The sequence below is a fragment of the Notolepis coatsorum genome (genome assembly GCF_963971535.1).
Source record: "Notolepis coatsorum genome assembly, chromosome: 16".
Taxonomy (NCBI): Eukaryota; Metazoa; Chordata; class Actinopteri; order Aulopiformes; family Paralepididae; genus Notolepis; species Notolepis coatsorum.
The window spans coordinates 9,403,051-9,419,193 of NC_140180.1; positions in this window are offsets into that span (position 1 = coordinate 9,403,051).

The following is a 16,143-nucleotide window of genomic DNA, read 5'->3' on the forward strand; positions in this document are numbered from 1 at the left end:
CTACGTTACCGTGAACGTGAGGCTCTCGCCCCCCAAGACGAACAAAACACCGATAGTGTTCACTTGTGCTGACGAGCGCGTGTCTCGTCTTTCAGCGATAGACTGAATTGTTCATAAAGATGATGATGTCGTTGGTTAAAGCGAGGCTTTTTGTTAAGTCGCCAAAGATTTTATCTCCTTTTCAGAGTAGGCGGTGGGATTTTGAGTAGGGCTATAAATATTTCACCGTGTGAGAGACTGTTACTGTTCAGTGTCACTGTGTGCTTTAACCCTTTCACTGCCGCACTACAGAAGGTTAACCCTTTGCTATCACACTACAGATGGTTAACCGTCTGTAGTGTGATAGTAAAGGGTTAACCGTCTGTAGTGTGGTAGTGAAAGGGTTAACGGTTTGGTAGTGTGGCAGTGAAAGGGTTAAGATGCAATCCCGGACGAGCAAAGTATAGCACTGTATATGATGGTCGATGTAGAGCTCTTTGAGGCAAAGAGATGAGCAGTGTTTCATGACTTCAACTTGGGTTGGGATTAGTAAATGTGATCAAAATCAATGATTGTGTTTATGTAGCCTGGTAACCTGACACTAGACCTGTATTAGCTCCACTCTGTGGAACAACCTCATATAAACACCTCGGTAACCTGCTAATAGAACTGTATTAGCTCTATTCTATGAAACAACCTCATATAAACACCTCTGTAACCTGATAATATAACTGTATTAGCTCCACTCTATGAAACAACCTGATATAAACACCTCTGTAACCTGATAATATAACTGTATTAGCTCCATTCTATGAAACAACCTGATATAAACACCTCTGTAACCTGATAATATAACTGTATTAGCTCCACTCTATGAAACAACCTGATATAAACACCTCTGTAACCTGATAATATAACTGTATTAGCTCCACTCTATGAAACAACCTCGTAGAAACACCGTTGTTGCACAAAGACCATTTGCCCTCTGACGTACAGATTGCAGTGCCACTGTTGCACATCACGGTAATTGATCATACTTTTCGGCTATGGACTGACCGATCCCGAGCTCCGTCCTCGCTAACCTGGACCGAGGAGAGCAACAGGTGCGACTGGAAGGTCAAGAGAAGAGGGCAGGGTTTTGGGATTGGTCGCTTCGTGTCAAAGAAGAGGAGGTCATCATAACTAGGCGTGACGAAAAAGCAGGATTATACTCTAATTACGGTATGAGAGGGTTACATAATCTAAGATAACATAAGATATTCCTTTATTGATCCCCTTGGGGAAATTCATAGCAGCACAGGGGAGGGGAGGTACAGGTATGGACAGGGTGATGGTAGAAGACATAAATATAGGCAATAAAACTATAGTAAAGATAGAAATAAGCAGTGTAAACAATATAATTAACTCTGAATATAAGAATATGCGGTCTGTATGTCCTATTGGTTATATTATACGTTACAATAAATAATGGGCAATAAACACTTAGAAACTAAAGTATACATTATACACAGGTGCAGTATACATAAGGTACCCTAACTATGATATACGTTATATGTTGTAGTCTGTGCAGTTTAGTTGGTCGGAGGAGCTATACAGTATGTAAACGGCGACCTTTGATCTGGTTTGAAAGGATAACGGGAGTCTTGTAATCGTAGTCCGTGTCATTAACACATTAGATGTACATGACAGATTCGACCTCTTTAATGTGCTTGTTTTGCTGGACTCGGGTTGCATCTTCAAAGAGAAAATACTCACCGATAATAAGGTACACCGTTCATATTTATCTATTTGTGTTTTTTTTGGCTTTGCCGTCTTAAAAGAAGGGAATGGATACGTTTTCATAATTCCGTTTGACGTGTGTGTGTAATTGAATTATGTAATTGAATCATGCAATTGAATTAGTGAAACCATTTCTTTTGAAACATTTCAGGGAGATGCCAATAATCTGTTGTTGGTGTCTACTTTGTGTAGTTTTGGTGCGTAAGCGCATTTTACGTACATTGGTGTTTAACCCGTTCACTACCCCACTACAGAAGGTTAACCTTTCACTACCACACTATAGACGGTTAACCGTCTGTAGTGTGGTAGAGAAAGGGTTAACCTTCTGTAGTGTGGTTGTGAAAGGGTTAACAGTTTGTTGTGTGGCAGTGACAGGGTTAACCTTCTGTATTGTTGCAGTGAAAGGGTTAACCGTTTGTTGTGTGGCAGTTAAAGGGTTAAAGCCGTTCGATGCACTGCAGGGTGAATGTAAAACCGAAAGCACAGCCTTCATGTTACCTTCATGTTTTTTTTTGTGTGTAAACTTTACACTTATAGCACAAAAATAGCAAATTTTTGTTACGTGTATCCAAAATAATTGTAATCTCTTTTAACACCAAAAGCCAGTAGGAAAGACTTCTGTTTAAAATGGCCGTCCACACAGTATACAGTACAGTATTTTGTTCTCGGAGTTGTTGTGGAAATGTAGAGTGTGTGTGTGTGTAACCGCTGTTTGTCATCATGTTAATAAAGGGAAAACGAGCTCTTTCCAACAGGAAGGATGGCTGCGAGAACAAGAGGACGGTTTAATTGAGTTTAATGACTTGTTCATCAGAGAGATCTAAACGTAAACAAATGTGCATTCCCCCCCTCCCCCACCAAGGAAATTGAAAATGGAGACACAACCACATACGTGGCTTTAGACAGCCAGTAAATATGAGTTTGTATTTGTATTTGCTGGTGGCTGTAGTTTTTTTCTTTTTTATTGAATTAAATTTAAAAAAGAAGGTTGTGAACACTGGAGTCAGACGGACCTATATTCCGTTATGGTTAAAGGAACACGCCAACAGTACAGGACATGCACTTGCCGTCTTCTCCAGAGTCAAACGGTTCAATTGAGTTATGTTTTTTATTAAAATCTTTTTCCATTTCATTGCTATAGATCAATGATTTGTTTTTGTTTTATATTGTTTGAATTTACATGATCGAAATAAAGATATCGAACAAGAAGGAGAAAGCTATCCGGCTGCAAGCTAGCCTAGCTTAGCACAAATTAATGGAATCGGATATGGACCACTAGCCTGGCTGTTGGCCAAAAACACCTCTCCCTGCGTTTTTAAGCTAGGATAGTGGTCCGTATCCGCTTCCATTCATTTGTGCTAAGCTAGGCTAGCATGCAGCCGGATAGCTTTCTACTGAACGCACTGAGAGGAAATTGGTATCTATCTTCTTGTCTCTCTCTGGAGAAGAGGGTGAGAGCATTTCCCATAATGTTGTTGTTGTTCCTTAAGGTTCCAGAAAGCGTATTTCCCATCTATAGATCAAACTCTTCAAGAAGGTTGTCTGGGAGACCAATGTTGTGGGGATGAACCTGATGTTAAAGGTCTTGGAGTCTAACCTCCCTCTGAAATCATCTCCAAGTAAGCTAGCAACCACTGCTGTCAACACCACAATCTCCCCCAGGTGTCGGGCTCCTCATTCACTTCCATTCATTTTGAGGACCAAGTCTAAATATCATACTTATGAAGTATAAACAAACAATACAGCAATATTATTCAGTGTAATATATGTTTCTGTGTCAAAGGTAGGCTACATGTGTGTTTGTTAGCTAATTTTGCCATTTTCAAATTGTCCGTAAAGGAACTATTTCTTACTTGAGGTGTAGTTTGACCAAGAAGAAATAAGAAATTGATATTCAACAGTGAAGATACTTTAATTCACATTCCCCACCAAACTCATATCTGAAAAAAGGTATCGTGTCAAAGAAGTCAACTAGGCGCGACAAAAAGATGGATTATACTCTAATTACGGTATGAGAGGGTTACATAATCTAAGATAACATAAGATATTCCTTTATTGATCCCCTTGGGGAAATTCATAGCACAGGGAAGGAGAGGTACAGCCAGGTATGGGCAGGGTAATAGTAGAAGACATAAATATAGGCAATAAAACGAATTGAAATGTATTCAAAATAAGTATTTAAAAAGAATACAATAAAAACTAAATAATAGGATGTAAACGTTACAACTTTGCTCCTGACATTTAAACGGCGGGCACACCATCGACATACATTTACCGTTGCGTTGGCATCCCGTTGGAACAGAGCAGCGCAGAGTCCCTCGAAGCAGCTCACCCTAAATATACTCGGGCAAGCGATCCCCCGCTGAGCCGAAGATATCACTTTTCATTTAATGATCGCTGTCGGAAGTCTGGAGAGACACAAGATAGATGGGAGGAAACGACAAGACTCCAGTTACCACCTGCTCTCTGCCCCACTGGGGGTCAGTCCCCATGCAGGTGTGGGACGCGTGGTTGCTAAGGACTCCCAGGGGCATGGCAACAACACGAGAGCACCGTGACCCACACTCGCAGCAGGACGCGTCCAACGTGTTGCTTTTCTTTTGCGAGTTGAGATGGTGTCCGGGAAAGGGGGTGAGTCTCGTACAATTCCTAGTTTTGAGGTTTGGTATTAAAAAAAAAATTTGTTGAATTAACATAAGTTGTGAGGTAACCCTACTGTAACTAAAAAGGTTTGTTGTGGTTTTCATGTATTTTTTTTTCTTCAGGAATTCAGTCCAGATTTGATCCGTCGAAAAGGTGATGACATTGATTGATTGATTGATTGAAAATGTTATTAACAGATTGCAGAATGGGTACAATACAGTACGGCTCAATACACACAGTTGTTAAGGCGATGCAGAGCAGAGAAAGACTTTCATCTTGTTTACATCAGGGTCCCCCATTTTCAATTCATCATAACATATATGACATACATGACATACAGATAGACAGTATACTGTTACATCTAGATATTTATGACATACCAGATCTACAAATATACAGTACTGTTTGTGAGTACAAAAATTGTCTAAAAAGAGTATATACATTTGAGGGGGAAGAAACTGTGCATTGATCGGCAAACTGATCGTAGAGAACACACTAATCATTCTGTTGGTTAATGATATAGAATTGAACAGATGTTTTCTCCCTCTGCCTCTAGACAAGCTGTCGAGCCAAAAGAAAGACTTCATTGTATCTTCTAAAGGTTTTTTCCATCTCTGCTTAAAGATGGGCATCAAGCATGATGATGGGCATGAGACCTTTAGTGGGGTCAACGTTATATTTAATGGAAAAACACTGGTTTATTAGATTAGATTAAATTAGATTCACATTTATTGTCATTATACTGTACAAGTTCAGAACAACATAAAGAAGTTTGGCATCCAATCAGAGTGCAAACGTAACCGTAAAGTGCAATAGTAATATACAATGTACAGGTGTTTCAATCTATAAAAATATATAGATTAGTACTACTGGGTAATAGTATTAATCAAACACACTAAAACACGTGTATTGATATCATTCTATAAACCACACTAAAGTATTTATTGCTATCATATAAACCACACTAAAGCACATGTATTGATGTCATTATATAAACCACACTAAAGTATGTATTGATGTCATTATATAAACCACACTAAAGTATATATTGATATCATTATATAAACCACACTAAAGTATGTATTGATGTCATTATATGAACCACACTAAAGTACGTATTGATATCATTATATAAACCACACTAAAGTACGTATTAATATCATTATATAAAACCACACTAAAGTATGTATTGATATCATTATATAAACCACACTAAAGTATGTATTGATATCATTATATAAACCACACTAAAGTACGTATTGATGTCATTATATAAACCACACTAAAGTATGTATTGATATCATTGTATAAACCACACTAAAGTACGTATTGATATCATTATATAAACCACACTAAAGTACGTATTAATATCATTATATAAACCACACTAAAGTATGTATTGATAATCATTATATAAACCACACTAAAGTACGTATTAATATCATTATATAAAACCACACTAAAGTATGTATTGATATCATTATATAAACCACACTAAAGTATGTATTGATATCATTATATAAACCACACTAAAGTACGTATTGATATCATTATATAAACCACACTAAAGTATGTATTGATAATCATTATATAAACCACACTAAAGTACGTATTAATATCATTATATAAAACCACACTAAAGTATGTATTGATATCATTATATAAACCACACTAAAGTATGTATTGATATCATTATATAAACCACACTAAAGTATCTATTGATATCATTATATAAACCACACTAAAGTGCGTATTGATATTATATAAACCACACTAAAGTATGTATTGATAATCATTATATAAACCACACTAAAGTGCGTAATGATATCATTATATAAAACCACACTAAAGTATGTATTGATATCATTATTTATTGCATGGCGTTTTCACATTCGCCGAAATGCTTGCTTGTGATTGGTCAATAGCCCCCCGACTGCGGTCATTATTTTTCAATAATGACCGCTGTTTTTTCAATAATGACCGCAGTGCGCAGCTGTTGGCAATCAAGCCCACTGACACACACTGTTTCAGTGCAATTCAGTGCTGCCGGCGATGACAGGGGGCGGAGCGACGAGCGGAGCCAGAACACAGCGGAGCCAGAAGGCTGCCCGCGATAATAATAATCACTTTATTTGGGCTGACAGAGCCACAGAACAACTGCGATTTGTCAAATGAATTAGGTATATTGTTAGTAAGTTAGCCATGTAATAAGCGGGATAATGTATAGCCTACTCTGTCATTGTCGCAAAATAATTGACCTTCACTACGTTTAAAACACCTCGGCGCGGCGCCTCGGTATTTTAAACTCCGTGTCGGTCAATTATTTTGCGACAATGACCTCGTAGCCATACATTATCCCTTACATAAACCACACTAAAGTACGTATTGATATCATTATATAAACCACACTAAAGTACGTATTGATATCATTATATAAACCACACTAAAGTATGTATTGGTGATTGCTAGCGTGATTATATTGACTACTCATGACCCTATTTTTGTGTATAACTTGCACCAATCCGACAGTACTTTACTATAATCTCTACTATGACGTTCGATCCACTGAGTCTCTGGGTGTGTTCAGCCTCCACTAAACCCCTGGTCGTGCACGTTTGTGTTCTTGTAGAATCTTGGAACTGGCACAACACAAGAACTCCAAGAGCGTATGGGTCACGACTCCCTGGTGAGTATAGACCTGATCAGTGCTCAGCAGTGATGCCACAGATTACTTGTAAAAATAATCTGATTACTGATTACTCCTTTAACAAGTAATCTAGTTACTTTACTGATTACTTGATTATCAAAGTACTTTGAAAGTAACTAGGTTACGAAGTTGTCGTCCCCCCTGCTGCTGCCACAAGAATGACAACAGTTTTTTTTTTTTTTTTTTTTTTAATAATGCTTTATTGAAAGTGCATATGTCCTAAATCATGATTGGCTGCTCAGACAGGTCATCATGAGACGTCATCAGCCATCAGGCCATACTCCGGTCTAGCTGACTGTACCCCTGGCTCTCTTATCATCAGCATTATGAGATTAGTAACTAAATAGTAACTCACAGCCACTTGGAAAAGTAACTGTAATCAGATTACTGGCTTGTAACAAGTTAGATAACTATTTACTGAAAAAAGTTATCAGATTACAGTAACTAGTTACTTAGTAACTAGTTACTAGTTACTAGTACTGGTGCTCAGTGGCTGCATCTCAGGATGTGTCGTGTTTCATTTCTGTCCAGAGATGTGCAAACCTCGCTGAGGCCACAATCGGGAACTGGGAAGGAAAGGATGGGAACTGTCAGTTCCGTGGGGAATAGATTAGATTAGATTAAAATGTACCGTCAGCACAAGTACTGTACAGTACAATGAAAAGAAGTGCAAATGTAACAGTAAAGTGCAATAGTAATATACAATGTACAGGTGATTAAACTGGGTAAAAAAATGTGTGTAGTGCTAATCAGATGTATGTACAGTATGTACATGTTTATGTATGTATGAATACTTGGCTAACTTCATAATAACTTATCTAACTAACTTGAATAGATGGATATTAATACAATGAATAACTGAAAGGAGAATAAAGAGAATGTACATAAAATAAGATAAGATGAGATATTCGCTTTTATTGACCCCCCCCCCCCCCCCCCCCCCCCCCCTTGGGGCAATCCGACGACTTATAACCAAAAACAAAAAGTTGTCCCACTTCCTACTTTTAACCGCAAATGAGCGTAGCATCAGAGCCACACTCCTACGCAGAGCTGTCTCTACACGTCACAGCCGGCTAATCACGCAGCATCAGAGCCACACTCCTACGCAGAGCTGTCTCCACAGTACGTCTGCACGTCACAGCCCGCTAATCAGGCGAACACAAGGGGAACATCGTCCAACTTCCTGTGTGGTCTGCGTGAGTGGTGATTTAGCCAGTCCTCTTGAACTGCAAACACTGCATCAGTGAACGCACCAGAGCACATCTCGTTCTGGGACTGCGTACTATACATAGCATCAGCATTTAGATTAGATTAGATTAAAATGTATTGTCATCATCATACAGCACAAGTACAGTACAACGAAAAGAGGTTTGGCATCCAACCAGAGTGCAAATGTAACAGTAAAGTGCAACAGTAATATACAATGTACAGGTGATTAACACTTTGATCGCCGAGGTTAAATTCATAATTTACCATCCCTCGCCAGCCCTATTTAACATGGAGAAGTTCCCCTTCTTTGCAGGGCTATAACTTTTAAAATGTTATTGCTAAATTGACATTACTATGGCCCATTCCAACGTCCTATATCTATTGTTCAGGGTGTAGCAACGTTATACTTTTTCATTCACATATTCATACTAAAATACGGTCTAAAGTATAAGTATGTTTTTATCGTTTTCTGCAGCTTTCTCCAGAACTTGATTTATAGCCCTAAATGCATTATATTGATGATCAAATACAGTTTGGTATGAATCTGTGCAAGATAAAAAATTTCAAATGGACGTACTTCTAGAAGTTACTACGTATGATCTGATGATGACCGGATGGGGGGGGGTCGTTTATAATTCCGTGGGCAACGTTATATCATTCATCTAGTGTGGGTGATATGATCATTAGAGCAGTTAGTATAGAAGACATAGAAAATAACGCTGAAACTCACCGTATCTTCCTCTCGCCGTTGGGAGATGAGCGTGGAACAGAATTTTTTCTATTATGGGATGTCGAAATATCCGATCCATTTCCAGGTTGTATAATAGTATATACGTCCAAATCATGTTGTTTATCGAGTTATTGGTAACGGATCACTATCCGTTGTGATCAGCTCGAGTCCTGGGACTATTAGCGAGTGATCGGACCGAATTGAAATGAGCACCAGCTTCCACTTCCTGTTTCTTCCCTGGGCGATCCGCCGATCGGCCACCAGATGGCGCTCTTGAACCGTTAGAGAGTTGAGAGGGGCTCACCAGTACATCTCATGTCTCCGGGGGAGAAATATGATTTCGATCACAGATTTTTGAAATATTGATATTGGCAGAATAAGCATGGCGGGGAAAGACGTGTTTCAGCGTCAACGGCGATTAAAGTGTTAAGCTGCGTACAAGATATATAAATTAGTACTAGTACTGCGTAATAGTGCTAACCAGATGTATGTAGGCCTGGTAGTAAGTCATACTGGCCAGCAGCGTAACTAATAAGAGTAGGTAAGGGATATGTACCGATATAGATATAGTATCTATAGATACTGCGATCGTTACCAAAAGCATGTTTTAGGTCCGGTAAAATACGACGCTGTGATCAATACAAAAGCATGTTTATAGGTTCTGTAAAATAGACCTAAAATAGACCTTAACTTTAACTAACAGAAGGTACTCCAAAATGAATAATCCCAGTAGTTTCATCGCGATCGCCATTACCGGTGTGCATTGGGCCTGGCTAGAATACGGAAAACAATAGGTTTCAGGTGAGCAAATCGGCGACAGATGGCTGTGTGCTGCTCACGTTGAGGGGGAGGGGATTCCTGCAGCCCGAGGCACTGAGAGATGGACAACTGAGAGACCCAGTTCAAAAGGTAGGCGATACTGCCACCTGTTGGGATTGCAATTTTAACATAGGCAGCGGTGCCAGGGAGACACAGGCAGGTCCGTGCGAGTGTTTAGAATGGGGAAAATGGAAAAAAAAAGAAAAGGGGATCTAAACCCGAACTATCTCGGGTTTGGCACTCGACGCTTGGATTCGAAACACGAACTATCTCGGGTTTGGCGCAGAATGAGTTAATGAACAGTAGGGACTTGAACTCTCATTTTGGGGTCCTTGCAGTCGAAGGTTATTGAGAGAGAGAGAGAGAGAGTTGCAGCAAATCAAGGCACTATGATTTCTAAGCACGTTAGACGTGTTCATCTTGGTATCGGATTTTAGTGTCTCTGATGCCAAATGCCTGGTGTCGGACCAGTTTCAAATATTGTCCGATGTTGTGTCGCTAGTCAAGACAAGGAGACATCAGATGGAAGGAAGAACCTTTATTTCAATACCAGGATGCTGCCTGCTCTATTATAAACCCATTGATCCATCATCTGCCTCATTTAGAAGTCACCTATAAGATAAGATAAGATAAGATATTCCTTTATTGATGGGAGTTATAGCAGCATGGAGGAAGACATAAATATTGGCAATAAAATTAGATCTGAATATAATAATATGAGTAAAATAAACAGTGTAAAAGGTGCAGATGAGAGTTTGTAATGCCCTATATATATATGAATGAAGGGGCGACAGTGGGTCGGGAGGTAGAGCAGTCGTCTGGTAATCCGGAGGTTCCCGGTTCGATTCCCAGGCAACCGGTGAGCAGGTCGGCACCTCGCATGGCTGCCTCTGACGTCGGTGTGTAAATGTGTGATTGAATGGGTAAAATGTGAGGAACAAATTGTAAAGTGCTTCAAGTTTCAAGTTTGTTTGTTATTAGTCACAACAAAATACAGAATACTTTATGATGAAATGCTTGTTTCTGTATGAGCCCCTGAGAGTGTGCTACATACAGTAAAAAAGAAAGTAAGTTAAAAAAAAAGTCATTAAGAAGTAAGTAAAGTCAATATACATATATACAATATACAATACAGAGTCAAATTAGTAACAGCGAGGTACAATGCAGAGGTACAAAACTTATGGTAAGGTGCAAATGAGGTATGAATGTAGTGCAAATCTATTTTTTTTTTTTTTTAAACTTTGACCAGTCAGCTGGTTCTTTTTAGCGTTTATCGCTTTTTTCGTCGCATTCATACTTGGTCAAGTTCGACCGACAGAAGCAGGCTGAAAGGGTTCAGATGGGGGGAAAGACACTCTGGGAAAGGCACGGCTGCCGTCCGGGATTCGAACGCGCTCAGCCCCAGATCCGCGCGAGCGCGGTTGTCCACGGCGCTGAAATAGCACTCGCGGTACGTGGTGAGCTACTGGAGCTCCCCTGTGCAAATCTCTTTAATAATAGATAAATATAAAGTGTGATAAAGTGTCTAAAGTGAGTGATAAGGTGAGTGTTTGTTTAAAGTGAGTCTGCATTGTACTGTATACTGTATTGTAACTGTTACAATTTTTTTCTACTCTGTATTGTATATTGCATATATGTATATATTTTTGTATCTATTTTTTCTCCCCCTTTTTTCCATATTTTTCTCCCATCCCAATTTAGTCGTTATGCCAATTCCCTACCTGGTCGTTGCGCGCATTTCCCCCCCACTTGCCGGCCTAGGGAGGGTTGAAGACTATCACATGTCTCCTCCGATACATGTGGAGTCAGCCAGCCGCTTCTTTTCACCTGGACTCTCACTGGGGGAGTGTACCGCGTGGGAGGATCACACTACCTCCCCTAGATTCTTTCCCCGCTGAACAGGCGCCCCGACCGACCTGTAGGAGTCGCTGTTTACAACGACCAGGACACATACCCCACCGGCTTCCCACCCGCTAACACTGCCAATTGTGTTAGTATGGACGACTGACCAAGCCGGAGGTACCGCTGACAGCTGGATTCGATACCAGAGTCTCTGCGGTGGTAGGCAGGCGCTTAGTCCGCTGCGCTACCCAGCCGACCTGTATATATGTATATTGAACACTTTTGTTTACACTTTGTTTATGTACTTGACTTTCTATTTTATACTTTATCTATTTTTACCTAGCACACTCTCAGGAGCAAAACAGAAAAAAGCATTTCATATAAAAGTGTTACACTCCCAGACCAGCCCATGTCTGGGACAGTATAAACAATAAGTGTCACTACCCTACACAAGGAATTGACAATGGTATCATAGCGCCATCTAGCGCTCACCTGCAGATGATGCAGTCAGTAAGGATCCTCTCTGATTGCATTCGAAATATGCTGTTGTTGCAATTAGTTTATTTGTTATCTGTTTAGGTTGTTCTTTGTGTTGGTATTCTTATTCTGTGTTTTGTATAGCCTAGTCCTTGTTCCTGTTGTTTTTGATTATTGTTTTGTTCTAAGTGCCTGTCTCTCCCCAGCTGTTTTTCATTATTAATTAGTGTCAGTATTTATTGCTTGTTGGTTGGTTGGGTTATTGTGGCGTCATTGTCTCCGCGTTGTCCCCGTGTCGTGCCCGTGTTCCCTGGTGTTTTGTCAAGTGAGTTCGTGCCCGTCTACTCCCGTCGTTTTATTGTTTTCACCTCGTTGTTATGTTAGCGACCAGTGCCAGTGCCTTTAGTTTGTTTTGTATTTTGGTTATGATTCAGTAAAATTCCCTTCATTAAGTATCACCCTTCGTCTCTGTCTCGGCTCTTTCATCCTTGTCTGCACAAACTGTGTTCTCCTCACCTTCATCATTACCCCCAATCGTAACATAAAAGTATTCTGTATTTTTGTATAATAAAGAAACTTGGAACTTGAACTTGGATGTGTGTGCAGTGAGTGTATATGACGGGCTGTTACATAGTGCCATTGTCATTTGGATAAAAGCGCTATATAAATGCACCATTTACCATTTATATATATATTTGTTTTTCATTGATCAGTGACAAGCTAACGTGGGGGAACCAGGAGCCCATGTGGCCCCTGTCTCCCTCAGCGCTGGGAGCCGTTCCAACCGCAAGAATCCAATACCTGGCGAGGCACAAAAGAGACTTCTCAGCCAGAGATGACCAACTGAGGTAATTGTAACCAGCCTCTCTGCCCCCAGCCCCCACCCCCCTTATCTGCACTAGGGCCATTATTGATGACTCTATGAAAAAAGCATGAGTCTGCTGTTTGCAGAGAGCAGCAGCAGCAGTGTCAGTATTTATGCTGTAAAAACATGTATTGCCTCTTTGTGTCCTGCTGGCTCTGCATATAAGTGGAAAATGTTTGCAAAGTGTATTGTCGACGTTAAAGACCCAGTCCTCGATTCCAATGTAGTAATAATAATAATAATGTACTGTATTTCTATACTATAGCACCTTTCATACAAGAATTGCAGCCCAAAGTGCTTTACAGCAGTAATGTAGACATAAAATAGACATAGGCCTAAAATGAGTATGAAATAGACAGAATAAAAGCAGTGCAATAGAATAGCTTTCATTTACAGTGCAGCAATTATGAAAATAGACATACGATTAGCGTAAAATAGAGAGAATAAAATAGTGCAGTGCAATACATTTACAGTACAATAATCACAGTGTGAATGTAATGAGCCAGAGTGGCAGAGTGTATTAAAAAGGCTAAGGTGAAGAGGTACGTTTTTAGCTTACTTTGGAAAATAATGTAAACAAAAAGGGTATAGCTCCACCACCTGGGGTATAGCTCCACCCCCTGGGGTATAGCCCCACCTCCTTGAGTATAGCTCCACCTCCTGGGGTTTAGCTCCACCCCCTGGAGTATAGCTCCACCCCCTGGGGTATAGCCCCACCCCCTGGAGTATAGCTCCACCCCCTGGGGTATAGCTCCACCTCCTGGGGTAAAGCTCCACCTCTGAAAACCACAAATACGTGTGTTGCAGGAATCTTTTACATTGTATATATTATATTCCTATTGCACTTTACTGTTGCATTCTCACTCTGGTTGGATGCCAAACTTCTCCAAACCTCGAACACGTGGAACTGCATCGTATAGCCGTGAAAGAAAATGAATGAATGAATGACTTTTATTTATATAGCACCCTTCACAGCACGAATGCACAGGGTGCTCTACACTACAGCTTAGTATGGAGTCCTGGGATATTTTAGGAAATCCCTGAACATGAACTTGCATTGGTTTGTGATCGATTATTAGTTACTGGGTATTTCAAAGTACCTCATATTTGGTACCATTCTGAAGCTAACAACTAGGGCTTTCCAATGATATAAAATAAGTGTATGATTATCATAATTTTTATTATTATGGTTCATATGTAGTTGCACTTTCCTTGCTTTATTCAGATGTATGTGTAATGTATGGAATGTAGACAATCTTGTTGGCAATATAGAACAGTTGACGGATTAGAAATAGCATCTATTGTTCAAAAGTTATGAATTAATTAATGAAAGTAGATTAGATAAAAAAATAAAATTAAGTATTTTTTTCACATATTGTGATGGTAATTATAAAATGTTCATGTCTGTGTTAAAAAATTTCTTCAAACTTACCCCATTCTCTTCATAGAGCCTTGTCTTCCTCCATACTCTCTGCCGCCCTAGAACCATCTTTCCTGGGTAGGGTAGGAGCGTGGCTCGCCCTGGGTCTTCCTGGTTCTCAGCTGTATGTTATTAGCCAACGCTAGCATGGGCGCTAGCGTCCAGCAGCAGGCCTTGTCGTCAATTCTAGGTTGATAAAATGAAATATGTTATATATATGAATATGAGCCACTAATGAATACACTAAATACAGCAATGTGGCTATTTGAAAACACTGCATTTGCTAAATAAATACGTCAATTGTGTTCACGTTAGTCACGCGTTAGCTCAGCAGCTAGCGCTAATGTTACCTCAACACAACACCGCAGCCTTCGGGTGAAAATATTAGCACACAGCGGTACTTTTCAAAACAAGCTTTTTCAATGGAAAATATGACCAGAATCTCTGGGAAAACATCTCACAAACACTATAGACGGTCATACACGTTAACGGATGCTATAATAAGTCCAACAAATTACTATAAACAGTACTTACACAGTCGTTTCGAAATGCGTGAACAAGCTCTGGGGAAATATACTGAAAAACTCGGCGCACCGTCAAGGGGGCTTTTATAGAGTTCCTCTAAGACCTGCGGACTAATACTGGTGTGATGGTAGTGGTAGGTCTTCCATGTAAGGCCTGAAAAGATGGTGTCCTTCCGCCAAAAACTCGAGAAGATGGGACCTGAATTCCCGGCCACAACCATCCCATCGCGCCCACGATATCAGTGATGCGGAACCGCTTTAGTATATAAAAACAAAAACTAAATCAGAAATAAATGACAACAACGACAGACGGCAGTTAAAAAACAGTGAAACCAGATAAAGAGTAGAATAAAATAATTTAGATCAAATCATCAGTCACTAATTAAAAACAAAACTATAGGAACAGTGAGGACAAGAAAGAGTGCCTATGTATGACCAAAGGCCTGTCTAAACAAATGTGTTTTTTTAGTTGTTTTTTAAAAGAGTTTTCAGAGGGGGCAGGTCCAGGGGGAGAGCGTTCCAGAGCCTTGGTGCCGTCACCTCGAAGGCTGGATCACCCAGAGCCTTGGTGCCGTCACCTCGAAGGCTGGATCACCCAGAGCCTTGGTGCCGTCACCTCGAAGGCTGGATCACCCAAAGCCTTGAATACTTGTGAAATGTCTATAAACACTGGAGTATTCTGAGTGGTGGTGATTGGTTAAGAACATTACAAGAAGGGTCAAATAATGCACACATGCTAAAGTGATCTAATATAAAGCATATATACCCAGAATTCAGTTGGTCCAAAATAATAATAATCTGGATTGTGGCTTTAAAGAAGAAATGAGATGCATTTGGCAGGAGCTGATATATGGGGCTGCTTTTAGTGCAGGAAGCTGGAAAGTGGCGTTCAGGGGACTAATGCCAGTGTACCTTCCCCCCGGAGAGGCTCCCTCTTGAGGGACGCCCAACTCGGTTAGTGGACAAGAAGAAGATGCTGTAATGTGATGGCGCTCGCCGTTTAAAGACCCGCTCGGTGATCCAGACATAAACTAAGCCGCAGCCGGGAACAAGAGATAAGAACGGAGACATGTTTTCATTCTGTAGTTGATGGACTGAGCTCTGGATACAAACACTATAGCCTGACCGCGAGATAAGAGCTAAACATGA